Source organism: Pungitius pungitius, chromosome 5 (assembly GCF_949316345.1).
Source record: "Pungitius pungitius chromosome 5, fPunPun2.1, whole genome shotgun sequence".
NCBI classification, from domain to species: Eukaryota; Metazoa; Chordata; class Actinopteri; order Perciformes; family Gasterosteidae; genus Pungitius; species Pungitius pungitius.
This window is the reverse complement of record NC_084904.1, coordinates 14,386,373-14,402,896: the sequence shown is the minus strand read 5'-3', so window position 1 is coordinate 14,402,896 and position 16,524 is coordinate 14,386,373. Positions and strand designations below refer to the sequence as shown.

The 16,524-nt window shown below is 42.3% G+C and overlaps 1 protein-coding gene across 2 annotated transcripts in view; it reads left to right on the top strand.

Moving 5' to 3' along the window:
* Positions 1-16,524, top strand: part of lzts1 (leucine zipper, putative tumor suppressor 1) — a 29,636-nt gene that overhangs the window by 4,080 nt on the left and 9,032 nt on the right. The window contains exon 1 of one of the 2 annotated variants that reach the window (XM_037482957.2): positions 10,135-10,328. The exons of the other annotated variant lie outside the window; for it this stretch is intronic. The gene's annotated coding sequence lies outside the window, so the exon portion shown is untranslated. Of the gene's footprint in view, positions 1-10,134; positions 10,329-16,524 lie in introns of those variants that run through there. 2 annotated transcript variants of the gene reach the window in all.

The following is a 16,524-nucleotide window of genomic DNA, read 5'->3' as shown; positions in this document are numbered from 1 at the left end:
CAGAAGATCGGTCAAATGCGTGATGATGTAATTGCTTGATGTTTACCAATTCTCCTTTGAATGTAAACTGATGAATGCAAAGAGTGAGAGTTGCACCAGGGAAGAGGGTGGAGCAGAGTTGGACATGAGAGGTGGGCAGTTATATGGACTTATGTCCAGGATCGGTAATCACTGGCACTCTCATCATTAACTCTGTGGTTCGAGCTTTTTGATATTGACAATTAGCATTTCAAGGCGAAACTTCCTTTGATTAAAACGTTGAGCTAAACACGTCAATTACTCCTAGTCCAGAACAAAACATAGTTAAGTCCAGATCAAAGACTACAGTGTGGACTGGGATTTTTTTTTAATGGAGAGAAAGTCTTCACTGAGTCTATGTATCTAGCAAGGTGCAATAGCACAGAGCAACTCTGGGAATGCCAGTAATATCCCAATCACATCTGTGTGTGTATGTGTGTGTGTGTGTGTGTGCGCGCGCGCGCCTAGCCTCATGTAAGGATGTGTTGAAGCCGGTATTTGTAGGTCTGAGCCCAGGGCTGTTGTACTACCTTGAGTCTGTGTACGTTGTGTATGCATTGAAGAAACGAACGAGAGGGGAGCAGAGAAGGAGGCGAAGGGAACGGGAGGGAGAGTGCACTTGACGGTGGAATGGATGAATAGAGAGGCAGGGAAGAAGAGGTGGCGTTGAACCCCCTCTCACCCGGTGCCTGTCTCTCCACTCTTCCGCGGTGAGCTCCGGGTTTGTATTCTGAATGAGGGAATTGGCTGGAGAGCGGCACTCCACAACCAACAAACCCTCGACCCCAGAGGAGCCCACAGGGCCTCCAGAAGCTGTGGACTGACGTGCTGAACAAACTCAACGTCAGGTCAAAACGCCATTCCTTACAAGCACACATCAGGTATGGCTGAGATGGAGCGAGAGAGAAAAAATGAGAAGATGCAGGGGGGGATTACAAGGGGAAAATGTGAAGAAAGGAGGAAGAGATGTACACAGTGAGAAATAACGAGAGAGTTGGGAAAATGGAAAAAAAAAAGGGTAGGTGGTGTGGGGAGTGATGTCTTACAGATAGTGATAAGGAGGGGAAGGGCTGTACAGTGTGTGTGTGTGTGTGTGTGTGTGTGTGTGTGTGTGTGTGTGTGTGTGTGTGTGTGTGTGTGTGTGTGTGTGTGTGTGTGTGTGTGTGTGTGTGTGTGTGTGTGTGTGTGTGTGGAATGGAGGCAGCAAAAGAGAGGTATTGAAAGGGGAGCAGGGATCAAGAGAAAAAACAGAAAAAAGTGAGAAATCACCAACCTGAAGATTATGTTGTGCTCTTTTTCCAACTACAGCAGTTTCTTAGTGAATACTGATTCAGCACAGATATATAGGCCACCAAGTGCTGCCCTTAATATAGTTAAAACTGACAAAGAGTTGAAGGTGGGGCCGAACAAGGACACGTGATTAATATTAACTATAATTCCTTTCGCAGAAAAATGCAGCATTTTGTAAAACTGAATATCATTAATAAGTGTGTCTTCTATAAGCATTTATATTTTTAAAAGCAAACTGCAAAAAAATCCATAACATTTTTTACGTCATTAACCGGGAACCCTTTAAAATAGTTGAACGCCGGGCATTTTGGGATATGCACTCATCAACGTTGTTGCCGGGAGTCAGATGAGAATATCAATACCACTTTCATGTCTCCACGGTGAATATGTGGCCGGAGCCAGCAGCCACTTGGTTTATCTCAGCTCAAAGACTGAAAACGTGGAAACAGCTAGCTACATCTCTGTGTCCAGTGATAACATGAATCTTTTGACTAGATCCTCTAAAACTCAGTCAAAGTCAGAGTTTAAAAAAAAATCCATAATAATAATACTCCAACGTGGTGGTGTTATGTGCTGGATTATTTCTCAGCTTGGAGCTATAGCTGTTTCCCCATTTCCAGCTTCATGCTACGCTACGCTAAACAGTTGAAGCTTCAGTTATAGTTAGATTAGGTATTAGGTGGCATTAATCTTCTCATCTAATTTCCTGCAAGAAAACAAATAAGCATCTCTCCAAAGTTGTTGAACTATTTAACTTTAACAGTCCGTAAAATTATTGAGTTTCCGTATAAAGATTTCTAACAAAACTGAAATCCTTCAGTAACATAATCCACCCACAAAGAGGTTACTGCTCCGAACTGAGAGATAATCAGAACATAACCCAGCATAAGATTGGAATATTATTGACTTTACACTTTGCTTTTTGTATGGATTAAACATTCTACATTTAAAATGTTAATAAGTGAGCTTTAGAAGTGCTTCAATGATGATGTAATCATTGGACAAAGCCTGTGAAGATGTTTCCAGGATGTTTGCTGAAGCCTTTTGATTAAAGTCTCTCTATCTCAAATTTAACTCTCTGCAAAAGTTGGATTAGAGAAATACAAATATTGACAACTTACTCATAATGAGGAGGACCCTCGACTTCCACTAAATCTTCATGCCTTTATCGCAAAAGATAAAGGCATGTCTCTATCACCGACATGACGACGGCTCCATCTTTTACAAAGAAGCCGCCAGAGACTTTGTGAGATGGAAATAAATGATCGAGGGAGTTGGGCTGGACAGAGATGGTACAAATTCAATGGAAAACGTAGGGAGGAGTGGTGATTAATTCAGGAGGTCATCTGCGCTGAAAGAGAAGATGGCTGCTTGTTGATGCTTGCATTTAATGGGGCAAGGCAATAATACAGTAATGGAGAAACGCATAGCTGATGGTTCCTCCAAATGCTTCCTGTCAACAGAAGTGCTGTTGTGCTTCTGTTTTGCTCTGATTTTAAATTGAGGCTTTTGTGCAGACGGCAGCATTAAGGCACTGTAGACCACATCATCCAAGGCTGTGATATTCAAAACCTTTCACATCTCTTGATGGCCTTCTGATCTGAAGGATTCATTCAAGTGACAAAATAGCCAATAGAGGTATTGAATATATTACAAAATAGCACAGCAAAGGTTGTCTATATATAGGTATTGGTAATGGTATTTTGGGGACATGAACTCTAGCAAAAGGTATGTAAATGTTATGACACAAACTATATGATGCAAATGCAGAACTTTTGCCTCAAGCTTTTCTAGGAATCTTTTGTTTTAATCTTCTGCCACTTGGGACACTTATACGGGAATAATGATGTGTCTTTGGGAAAGGGATTTAAACTGAGGTGAGGGGAAAATCCTAACACCCAAAACGACGGTATTCAGGTGACAGTGACAGGTTTAGCGTGACGGAGCCTTAAATTCATTATGATATTTATTCTCACTCACTGTCTCGCCTCCTTTTTCACTCTCCAAGTACCCACATCAGCAAGTTGCAATGACAGGTGAGTAAAGCTTAAGTCCACTATTACGTTTAGCTGTTTTTCATTTTGGAAATTTTCGGTCTCCGCATGCAAGTTGCAGCTCTCTACGTCTCTCGGCTCCGTCCTCCGTGCAGCACTCGGGTCTAATGAGTTGTGAGAAAAAGGAGAGCAGCTGCTGACGTTCGGGGCTGAGCATTAGCTTGAACCAGGCCTCGTGCAGACCCACTTATCTGTACATCACCTGTGTTCTGCAGACCCTGTGGCCAATTATATTGAGCTAAACAAGTACACCAGAAACAGATCAGTGCGCCGTTGTTATCCGCTTATTCCCGATCCAGAGAGAATTTCTGTTATTTTATTTAACCTCTATCTACTTATAGAAGATAACCTCATAAGGATATAATGCATTTTTCTAGATCTGGCTTCTTTCTCACTTGCCCACAGGGTCACTCATCACTGCAGGGGGGAAGAGTGTGCGTTGTGCATGACTGTGTGTGTGAAGCTTTTCCAAGATGTTAGTAATGTTCTGTCGGTTTGATATGATTGATCAACTCGGTCTTGACAGTATTTCTCCAAGATATTCTGTTCAGAGTGGAATTTACAAAGTTCATAGGAAACTGAACTTCTCTCACCTTTGCTGCGTCAAACTGCTCCTGATCCAGGATCTGTTTAAGCATTGGAACCACCAGCCTTAGTTTTAACCATTGAGTCCTCTCAAACACAAATTAAGAGGCCTCAGTATTGATCTGCATGTAAGAGGCAGAGATAACACTGACATGACATTATGTCGGGTAATTTATTTTTTCGACTTTTCGATAAAAATGATTGACAGTAGAAGGGGATTCTTATCAGGGTCGAGTAGCCTTCCTACTCATCAAAATTATAAATCAGTGCATGAAAGTGCGAGTGTCTGTGCTGATAAATGGACTCTCAAAACGTGTTTGATGTTGGACATAACTATGCTTTCTCCCAGAGACAATTTAAAGCAACCCACTCAGCCCCAAAGAAGCTGCCTTTAACACAAAATAAATAAATGATTGCCTCAACCGAGAGTAAAACATGTTACACTCCTACAAAGCCTCAACTTCTATTCCTTTACTTCAGTCAGTGTATCTGTTTGTGCATTTGTGTGTATGCACCTGTGTCCACTGGTGTGCACGTATTTGTCTTTGTGTCCACCCTCCCGTTCTGCGTAGTAGTCCACTCAGATTACACGCTATAGTGTAATGGTCGCTCTGGCCAGCCAGCTCATTAGAAATTAGGTTTAAAACTGCAATGAATACAGAATTACATTGAAAAAAGGAGAAGGGAGAGTGATTTTAAAATGTTTTGTCGGGAGTAGGTCCAAATCGCAACTGGGCGTTTGGAAAAAGGCAGAGCGAAAGACGTAATGGCAGTGACTTACTGCTGGCCACTGTGGGGTTTTTTTGCATCCAGGCCCTCTTGCTGAAAGCAGTATTTTCCCCACAGTTTGAAATCCTTTTCCCAGGATAATTATCCATTGTAGATGCCCATCCTCAGATAATGACTGCCTCTCCACTGAGCTAGGAAATTAAAAGGGACCCTGTGTGCTGCAAGCACAATGGAGAGACTGCCCACTGTATCAGCACTTAGCTAATTCTGAAAGATAGAACAGGGTATGCTGTTGTAAATACTCTGCTCCTGCCTAAAAGGAATAACATAATTTAATTTCATCTATGATATCATCTAGAAGGAAGAGAAAACGGAAAAGTAATATATGAGGAGACCGTGTATCATGAAATGAATGGCAACAGTGCCCCCTTGTGAAGGAGACATAAAGCTATCCGCATTCAGAAGAAGCGCGGATAAATATTTGCAATGGCTCCACATTTTTTCTTTCCTTTGATTCACTATGAAGCTGATTTGTGCGGTTCAGCCCTATACTGGAAATACACCAGGGTTACTTTAGTCATTCTAAAAATAATTAATTGAGGAAAAGGGGAAGATTAGGAGTGACATGAATGGACTTCGTGAAGTTGGGGGGTTTTAAGGCATAAGATAATAAGCAGTTTGTTGCTCGGACTAAAAAACTGATAAGATAATAGTATAAATAAAGTGCAATCACAAGCTGGTATCATGTCTACAGCAGGAACTGTATAAGTGCATTAGTGTCGCAAGTATTAACACATGTTTTTAGAGCTGTGGTATTCATACAGGCTTAATTATGTGATAGCAAAGGCTATTTTTCACAAGCTTGGCATCTTGGGGAGGTAATAACTATTGATTTACAGACCACTATTTTCATGATTCAATTGAGACACTTGTTGAGATCTGGCATGAGGCCCTAAAGCCAGCTGTAACTAACCCATTATTGCCGTTTACATATATAACCGCATCAATCTAGAAGAAACAACAAAAAGAAGCAGTGCAACCTGCACTGTCCTGTGAGGCAGAGGGAGGAGGGGTTTGTGTATTCTGCTATTCTCTTCACGCTGCCTGACCATGCATCTTGCGACAATTTATGGCTTAGTTACACTCCATATATTCCCTATTAGCAGATGCTTAAGATTTCTGAAAGCAGTTAACTGTTGTTAGCCTGTGAAGTGTTAACCACGGGAGAGATGGACGACTTAATTTGTGAAATTTTTACTATCCACGTAACAATTGGGGGAGGGAGGGAGGATAATGGGGGGGGGGGGATCAGGGTGACTTTGGCAGTGATCCATCTGTTCTACATACGAGCACATTCACAGTGCGCCTCCTCACCCCTACATCAAAAACTAAAAGCATCAAACCTGCAACTTAATAGTTGCATGTGCAATCTTGAGTGAAAGGTAAAATAAAGGTGAAACGGCGTCTGACAGCTTCAAACGCAGACTTGGTAAGCACCAGAGGCTCCCATGTCCTGTCTTTAACATCCCTCTTCAACACATCGCAGTGCGTGTTTGACCCCATGCTTTTATCTAAAGTCAGTTAATGCTTCTTTGTATGTGAAGACGACTCTTACCCTGGCTGTATGCCTAACGTCTTCAACACGTAGGGTATGGTGATGAATTAAAGCTTCATCAAACGGTGGCTTGGGCCGAGTTGAGCAAAGTACATTCAATCAATTCCAATAACCCCTGTATGTGGTTGTGTGTGTGTGTGGCTTGGTGACAACACTGGCATCTGGGTGCGAAAAGCGTGCTGGACCTCCACTCATCAGGCGTGTGGGACAGACGGACAACTTCATAGTCCTCATCCGACGTGACAGGCTGTTACTGTGGGCTCTGACCGCTTCGTGCCGGGCTTATTTATATGCCGCTGGTGACAGGGATCTTGTTGGGCAATATGCCTCGCACAGAGATGCATCACTGCTTTGACGTGTGAGCGTCTCAGTGTGAGTACATGTTTCTGCGTAGCCTCACTTAATCTTTTGCAGCGGGCAGGACAAGTTGTACATATGCCAAGGGAGAATACAAATCTGTGCATGGATTTTATTTATTGATGGGGATTTTATGTTGTCTGTTGTCTGGCAGTGAACACTGAAGATTGATGGAGTTCAGCGCCGAGCCACGTCCCCCCAAGCCGGTGAACTGGTTCCTTTTGCTCTCTGTGGTTAACACCGGCTCTCAGTGGAGTTGTAATGTACGGGCTTCCTTGGCCCCGCCGTACCGGAAGGGTAACGCGCAGTCTCTGTAGTGCCTGACTCTCTGACTTGTGTCTCCCCCGTGGAGCAGGAGAGGATGAAGCAGCCATACATCAAGGGGCCAACTGTGTCTGTATCTGAGGCGGTGGCAAACAAAAGCAGCGGAATCAATGAAGCTTTAGCTCAAGCCCTGCATCTGTGCACTCAGACCTCTCCTCGGCCTCTTCACCTCCTTTTCTTACTCAAATTCTGGTCGTCTTTCCTCCTTTGTATTTCATGTCCATTTTTTTCTCCGCCTCTTCTCTGGGGTGACATCATTTATTTGTGTCTGACTTCAACTTTCGTCAATATTATCTTTATCTGCCCTCCCGCTCGGCCCCAGGTGAACATGCTGATACACAGTGGAGGGGTCAGCCTTGACAGGAGTTGAAAAAGAGACAAAAGCACTTAGGAAAGAAGGAGGAGGATTACCGAAGGCCATTCAGCTTGTTAGTGCAGCGGCACCTACGTCAGACAAACGCAAACTTTTTCAGAGGGGCTGAGTGAATTCAAGCTCTGGGTGGGTGAATGTTCCCCAAATAGACAGTTTAAATGATAGAGGGCCCAGAATAGTACCCACAAACCATTTCAGACAGCAGTGGAAATGCTATTAGAGCAATAGAAGGAGCACAGGGGAGTAGTTCACAGTAATTAAACCGGGGCATCAATGTCACTGCTACCTGTTTACGACCTAAAAGAGTAGCCGTTTTCTTGTGGTGAAGAGGTTTGGCTTCGATTTATTACTGTTGATTGTTATTAGGAAGTCCTCTCTCAACGGAAATGGGAGTTTCATCTCTCTTTATAATATTTCCCCACAAAAATGATTAGCGATAATAGTTATGGGTGGAGGAATGGTTCGAATTTTAAATGTAATAAATCTTTTCTGGAATAATTTAGCTAATTATTATTTTATGATCAGTGCTTCGGTGTGTGTAAGCATGAAAGACCACTTTAATAGCAGGGGGCTTTTCTTTAGTGCCATTTTTTTTAAATGGCATATTTTACACCCGACTTAAAATCTCAAACTGATTGACTAAAAGATTATTGCCTAAAAAGAGCCTTTTCTGGACATTTAGGAATAAAAAAAATCACCAACATTGTTACCATGGTAGCTGCTTCTAATTTAAGATGACATACAGTTACTGTGCATGTTTGCTCAATCATACTATTGGGTCATGACTGTCTTCTCACATAATCTGTAATATGGATTCATATTGGATTTACATTCAGCTGCCTACGTCCACCAGTCTGCCAAAAATGTGCAAACATAGAACAGAAATTGGATTTTAATATTGGCAGCGTGTGTTTGTGTGCGTGTGTGACTTTCTAGTTTACCAAAATCCTGAGGCTCTAAATGTGTGTGTGGGGGGAGGGGTTACACGCAACTCAGTATTGTCCAGCTTTTGACCTCCTGACATTGACTAGGGTCAGTTTCTTGGGTCAGCTGGGTCAACAGCATAATGCCCGGCATTTAACGAGGTATTGATCTTCCTCCATGTTTTTTTTCTGTGGGGGTGAGTGAGATAAGCAGGGAGACGGGACCAAGCCAAGAAAAAAGGAGGCACGTTCTGGAAGAGCAAATTTGACGTTGAATGCAATCAATTGCTGCATCCCATTCCCAGTATGACAGCCTGTGCTGCTCCTTCCAGTACAAAAAAAACCCAAACCCACGTGAGTTATTATTATTATTTCAATGGCAGAAAACACAAGCATATCTTAATTGTTTTCCTGTTATGTAATCTTTGGAGACATGCTAGAAACCTCATAAGACAGTGAGTGTAAATTAGAAAAACACACACACGTGTGCTACACGGAATACGGAGGGGCATGATTGGCCAATAACTATTTCTTGACAAGCCTGCACACCATCATTGATGACTTTACATTGAGAAAGCCGCATGTTTATGAGATAACCATGAACTTGAATTTGCAAACACACAGAATCATTCCCAAATGCAATGTCCCATCCATTCATTCATGCCAAGGCAGATACTTTGTAATGGGGTACAGGAGGCGAGTCTGATTTAAGGCCTTCGAAGAGTGAGCAGACATTGACACCCAAACTGGTGTCATTTGTCAGGACAACATGACAGTGTGTGTGTGATAATGACCTGCATGTCCTCAACACACTGGGTGGTATACAAAAGGGGGAATTGATAGAAAACAATGCCTCTCACTGTGTTTCTGGTTCTGTCTCTGAGGCCAAAAGGGGGGATTATCATTTGAAGAGAAAACAGCGCTCCAGGAACCTGAAACAGTAATTATATCTCCACCAAAGATGGCCAGACAGCAAAGAGGAATGTTGCACATTTTGTTCACAGCCTGGAAAGGAACTTCAAACTTAATTTTGTCATATTAACTGTTAAACAGACAGGAAGTTCGGATTCTAGAATGTAAAAGAGTAGAGAAAGAGGAAGATATCGGGACAAGAGAGACAGGCGCACAGGGACACGATGGACACAGGAAGAAAAAACAGATGATGTACTTGCATGTCAAATGGGTATATTGCAAATACCGCACCGCAGGGTCATAACCTGCACACTGCTATCCTGATCATTTATTCAACTCATCTGTAAATAAACCAAAACACAACATCACTGCCCCCGGCTTCCTGTACGAGTGAGAGAGCACCGGAGCAGCTTAATTCTTCAGCAGCAGAGCGCTGTGGTCAACAGCATGCGTGAGTCATCGGACACTTACTGGCTTTCTTGCAGGTGTACACACGTGCACGCATATCGGCTACACTGGTTCACATGAATGTAGTCAACAACAACTGGACACAAAATAAAAAGAGCTTCTGAAAGCTGCTTGAACAGACAGATATTTAGAGCACTTACATATGTGGCTAAAAAGTATGTGCAGGAATGTGTGTGCAGTATGCAGGCATGCAGCAGCAATGAACTGACTCAAATGAAGAGCAGAGCTGCTGGGCATGATGCCAAAAAAATAGAAAAAGAGAAGAGCAAGGTGAAAAGTCAGATGGAACAGGTGGAGAGGGATAAATGTAGAAAAACAAAAAGGAATTGAGCAGTGAAAATGGTAAAGAAATTGTGCTAAACTAAAAGGTAATAAGAGGTGGAAGAGGCAAGCAGAGGAGAGAAGGAGGTGGAGTTGGATGTTTCAGAGCTAAGGCAAGAGGGGGAGGGAGTTGAGGGAGGCAATAAGGATACACTGTAAAGCGGGAGGGGGAAAGGGAGACCGAGCTTGGGAGAATGGGAGATGGGACGGAGTGATTGCACCACACCAGTTGTTGATGTGGGGTGAGAGTTGGACCAAGACAGAACAGCCGACATCTCCTTCGGTCCACACCAGCAGTAAAGGCTTGTACCCATCGGTTTGTCCCGCGCAAACTACACAGCAGGCAGACTCTGATGGAGGTAAGTCACCTTCAGCTGCACTTGAGGCTGTTTGACGCTGTGTGACAGGGGATTATGGTCTGATTAGAGGTGTTGTGTTTGTGATGTGTTTGTATTACGTGGGGAACTAAATGTAGACATGGTTCATTTTAGGAGCACACTGGGTAACACACTCTGTTGTCCTGACTGAACCAAAGTTTGTCAAGAAGGAGGCATTTTGTCTTTTGATACTTTTAACACAAAGGCTCAAAGTAAAAGCAACTCTGTTTGAGGACATAGTAGCTCTGAGTGAAAAGTCTGCTTTCAACAGTTTCTTTTTTTCTTTGCAGAAAACTGCCAATCATGTTCTTTACTTTCAGCACAGCCATCACTGGACTGACCATTGTTTTTGACTTGCTGAAATAATAGGGTGCAGCATGGGGCTTTATTTAAATGTTGCACTGTACACAGCAATTTTGGAAAATCAATGGTTGACGAAGAGAAGATAGTTACGTGTTTTAAGCATGAATTAAGTGTGTCTATATGTCCTGCCCTATGATTCTCTAAAGTAATTGGACCAAAGGCTCTTCAATGTGATTCTGCATTGTAATTTATAGCAACACAATGAATGAGATATGTGTGTGGAATTATTTTCCCTTTGCACAACCTTCCAGTTTTAGTGTCACACCTGTGTACAGTAATACGTGTTGAGGCCTGTGTGGAACCTGTGTTAATACATACTGGGCTGGTGGCATGTGAATAGGTAAGTATGGGGCACCTGTTCAGGCATGTTCAGCTTTGCTCTGCAACTTATTGAACAGAGACAAGCACAGGGGAGATAGAGAATCACAAGGAGATGATCGAGGACAAAAGATGCAAAGACAGCTCTCTTGTATTGTCACAACAGATAAATATCAAGCTAATCTTTTCCTTACAGAATTCCCTTTGCAAATGTAAAAAGCTTGATTCCACGGGTCATTTTTTAGCTTTTATATTTGCATTTCCATCATCGAAATTAAATTCAGCTCAGTAGCGTGTGACAAACCAATGGAGCTGTCATGACCTGCAAAACTAGACGCTTCTTAAAATAACCGTCCCAGATACCCAAATGCAGCATCCTTTTATGAGCTTTGACAAGTGCAGCATCCCCACATCTCAGCTCAGGATGATGTTGCAGAGTTTTAAACTTTTCAATCATGATTCATATTAACTTAATGGAGAATTATATTCTGACTGTATGTGAATCAACTGAGCAACTGTGCACAGCAGCTGAGTAGTAGATGTAAATTTGTGAGCTATGACACGTCACGCTGTTGAAAGAGGCATGCAGAGTCTCCCTAAAATGATTAATTCAGCAATACAAGGTCAGGGGGCTTTTATTTTGGAGCTGATAGCAAGTATCGCATGCAGCACATATTTCCAGCTGCGTTCACATTATTATAGGCCCCTAAAAGTGAGCTCATTATGTCTGCTCCTACTCCCACATTACACCAGCCATACACACACACACACACAAAGCCAGAACAGATTAGGAGGATGGTTATGCTCCAACCTTATCACAGAGTCGTCAGCTTGCAGGGTCAATGGGCCCGTAACCAGGAAAGCCTGCATTCTTTTCCACCTACCTATGCATGTCACATGCACTGTGATACCATATCAAACAATAAATGGATTAAACTGAGTTTTAAGAAATAGTGCTGTGACTGAATGTGACTACGTAAAAGTAAAAGTGTTTGGAATCCTATTTAATGATCTGCCATAGCAAACCAGGAAAAAGCAATACTTCTAAATGTCAACATAAAGTGTGTCTTTCTCGCCGAAAGCTCCAGAGATCGTATGATAATCTGTCACCAGAGAAAATAAAGCTTTTATGTCAATCAATCAAGTTTAAATTTCATATTCATGAGGTGGTCATACCATGCATTAAAGACACAGCCTGCTCAAAACAAGTGGTGGGTAATGGAAGAGATAAATATTTATGGGATGTGGATGGGCAATAATTCAAAATGTCTAAAAATACTTTAATTTGTTACAATCCATTTTCACTTGTTCCTGTTTTTAGAGTGGGATAAAAGCCTTAGATGTTAATGTTTTATGAGTATAGCTGGCTGGAAATCTGCAGTATCTGACTAAATACACATACAAATCTCAAACTATTTCTGGACACATTCCAGGGCCCTGGATACGTTTTCAGACATTATAGAAAGTGCAAAGACATATTGTCATGCGACAATCCATCTAGCATGAATGGATTCAGCTCAATGAAAGAATATGATAGGAAATTTCAGATATTTCATTTTAGGCCTCCTTAAATTCATGAGCATCAATTCCCATCCTTGTTGCAGCACTAAAGGCTCCCATTTAGACTCCATTAAAAATACATTTACCTCTATACTCCAGCTGCCAAGGTTATGCAAATGCCTGTGCTTCAGGAGCAATAGTTGGCCAGCCATACAAACCCACTGAGCAGTGCCCTCAACCTCATAATCTATTAAAACTTAAGGAGGTTGATTGTTCAGTTGACCCAATGTCTCATTTAGATGTAAATAATAGTATCTGAATGCAATCTAAATCCAACAGCGGGTCATTCACTAGAAGCTGGCCTTTGGTCTAAGATAAGGCCTCACGACTGCCAATAGGAGACACCAATATCAAACTTATGAGCAATAAATATTTGACTTGCAAGATTCAGGGAAATGTGCCCTTCTTCTAATGCAAACCCCTCAACAGTCTCAACAGAGGACACACTGACTGTTTACCAGGCAATGAAGCAACATCAGCTGCACAGAATATATATGTATTTATATATCTCTATACACACACACACGCGAATGTCTGTCTCTCTCTTTCTCCTCGGCTGGTATTCCATCTCCTTCATCTGAGGCAGTAATGAGTGTCTGCTATTCTGTTCTTCAACATTGAAGCCCTATTCATGCTCAATCTCCTTTACAATGCACTAAAGGGATTACCCAATTAGCTGCTACTGGATGCCATTAAGCGTGTGTGTGTGCGTGTGTGCGTGTGTGTGTGTGTGTGTGTGTGTGTGTGTGGTCAAGAGAGTAATGTGTTCGCAGTGAAAGTGAAAGATTGATGGCTGTCTGTGCCTAACACTTCATTTCCAGTTGATGTTCTGCTTGAGGCCACATTACTCATTCCCACAACTCAGTCACAATGAGTAAGACACAAGATGGGCAAGTATGTGTGCATCTGCGCAGACGGGTGTGCGTGCATGTGTCTGCGTGGGAGTGGGTGTGCATGTCTTTGACTGGCAGAGACAAAGTATTCCTTCTCTATAATTTAAACGATCAATCAGACTAATTTGTGACTTGCTTTTGCTACGTGTCATCCGTAGCATAATGGGACATCCCTGCTTCATTACATGTGAATCATCAGTTACTTTGTGTAAGCAACAAATCAATCACAGGTTTCTAATGTGTTACATCACACTGGAGGACAATGTGTTCAGCGTACAATTAGAGGATCGAACAGCAAGATAAGGATTGATTTTGACGGATGTCTCCTCCAAAACTGAGCTCCACTCTAGAATTTTGACAATCTAATATTTTTAAAATCCTATTCCTGGCTTTTTGGTGGATATTAACTAAGACTACCTGGAGAGACAAAAATCATTTACTCACTAAATAGTTTTCTCACGTCTTAAATGTCAATTGCCTTTGTACTTAATTAGTTGACACATACCTTGATTCCTAATTGTCATACACCCCTTTTAACATTTAAACACAATATACTGCTTTTATCTCCATTATCTTACAATGATAACCGCTATTTACCAAAATGAACATAATGGATTAGCTGCCTTTAGTTAGTTGTTAAGTCTTCAAGATGGTGTAGATACACCCCTCAAAGGTATTGGTTGCCTGTAAACGGTTTTAAAATTAAAAGGAAAATAGAATAAGGCATTTATTTTTGTCTCCTCAAGAAAATTAATGAGAGGTAATGTCAGAGAACAACTTGGGGAATAATACTATTTAGTAAAGACAAAAGTCATAGTTGAATAAATATTTTTTGAGACCTTTCTGCCTTTCTGACATAAATACTGAATGGAATAAAAAAAGACATGCGCATTAATTGTGCATTTGGGGAGTAAAAAAATAATGCTATTGAGTTCCATAATGCAATGTGTTTTTGGATTGAAAGTATATCTTTTGACCAACAAATAAAACTGTCAAAACTTTATTATGAAATAATAAACATGTAAAACCCTGTGAATGAAATGATGTGTGCACTTAAGATGGCATACATTAACAAAGAACCATACGCTTTCTTAGACTGGCCTAAAAAAACAAGCACACTGAACTAGATAGATTTCCAATGCATCTGTTCCAAATTACCATAAAGACAATGAAAATTAAAGAGATACCATCTGGCACTGTGGCAGTATAGAGGTACAGTGAGAACAGAGGAGAGTTTCATGGTCACTGTCAGGTATAAATCCTGTAAATTAATAGCACACTGCTGCCTTCCACTGGCTGTGCAAATGGATTAGCTATGGCCTCGGAGTGTGTTTTTATTTCTGCGTTGTGTGCGAGCAACCGGAGGGGGGGGTGGGGGGGGCAGCTGGCTCTGCGTGGGACAGGGCTTTGTGTCAGGCAGGTCAGCTGGGACACAAAAGCTGGGACGACACCCCCGCCCATGCCCCCGACCACCCCCCCCCCCCCCCCCGCCCATTGCTTACACAGACACACGACTAACAAGTGCACACACTCTTTTGTTCACACAGAGAATAATACTATGCAGCCAATCAGATATAACATTAGATGTATGCATGCATCCACACACCACCGATTCCATCTCCCAGAGGTCTAAATACACTCCGTCCTCTCAAAAGCCCCGCGTCACGCCGTTCGTACTGTTCATTCAAATTACCAAGGATGGAGCAAAGAAAAGACTTTCAAATCAATTCAATAATTGCATTGAATAGAAGTAAAACTGACCGATTCTCGCAGAAAAGTGAGTGGGAACATAAAAGTAAAATGGCAGGACCATTGTCCAGACAATAAGGCTTGTGAGGCTGAATGGGACCAATCGAAGAACAATGGTAGACAGCTGAAAGGATGAGTGGAAAAGATTATGGTCGATCTACAGAGATACTTTATACCGTGGGTGAAAACACTTAAAGGTAAAAACTCCGATAATATGATGGAATATGATGACTTTGGTACAATACTGTCTGCAAATATTCAAAGATCCAACCGTATAGGTACTGCATCCTACTGGTTCTATTCTCACAAACTGATTTCTTAATCAATTTTTTTTTTTGTGACATCAATGAGTCAGTACTGTTCATTTGGTGAAGCTGTCGGTTTTCTTCACATTCCAAGGAAGTATTCCTTTTCTAGACCAAAATTGCGTCGAAGATTTACTCCTGTTTTGCCGGCAGCGGAGCTTAGGGGCGATATCTCTTCTGTTGCTGTTCGTTCATTCGGAACACAGTACCTTGTATATTTTTTTGCCGTGATGTATGATTGTATTTCATCCGTCGAGGTGTTTTGTCATGTACTCTGTCGGTTGATGAACGCTTTACTGCCTAAGCGAGACTTGTGCGCCGGCAATGAGAATGTGTGAAAGTGTGTGTTGTTTTGTGCGCACGTGTAAAGGTGTTTGTGTGAGAGAATAAGTCTGTGTGTGAGTGTGTTTCTGAACAAACAGCAAATGGTGGTAAATCACTATAAAACTGAAGCTCTCCAGCCCTCTCATTGTGAGGACTAGTCATTTATTTACACTCAAATACGGTCCTGGGCTGTTCGGGGAAGAATGCATCAACCGTCACACAGGAGTCCACACAAAGCGTGGCACACTTCAACAGACAAAGAGTGAAAGGAGAGAGGGCAAGCGTCTTTTTTTCTCCTTCACATGAAGTGTTGTTTGTTCAGGGAGGGTGCAGGGCACCGAGTAGGACGGATGGATGGATAGAGGGAGGGTCTGGTGGAGGGAGGGTGGGAGGATGAATGGTTATTACGCAGTAAGTCGATGCACAAACGGAGGGTGTGTGAGGGTGCTAGTGGGAGAAAGGAGGGGGGATACACTGGGGGTGTAAAAGATCTTTTGTGAAAGCTGGGAGTTAATCACTTGTGCGGCACACGCCAGTTCTATGGGAGCACATGTTGTACACTGGCTCCCCTGGGGGGGGGGGGGGGGAGCAGGAGGTCCCCAAAACACACACACACACACACACACACAGTTGAATTTACATATCAGTTATAATGCAAAGCTGGGC